Raw genomic sequence first — 255 nt, 5'->3', positions numbered from 1 at the left:
GATTCTAATGATTCTTTCTGGTTCAGAGATTCTGTCTCAGAGGTTGATGCTGATAAATCTTCATATTTATTTAAAATGGAATTTATTCGTTCTTTACTTAAAGGGACACTCAAGTCAAAATTAAACTTCATGATTCAGATACAGCATGCAATTTTAAACAACTTTCCAATTTACTTCCATTAACAAAATGTGCGCATTCTTTTTATATTTACACTTTTTGAGTCACCAACTCCTACTGAGCATGTGCAAGAATTC

Source organism: Bombina bombina, chromosome 5, assembly GCF_027579735.1.
Source record: "Bombina bombina isolate aBomBom1 chromosome 5, aBomBom1.pri, whole genome shotgun sequence".
Classification (NCBI taxonomy): Eukaryota; Metazoa; Chordata; class Amphibia; order Anura; family Bombinatoridae; genus Bombina; species Bombina bombina.
Note: the sequence above shows the minus strand (reverse complement) of the source record.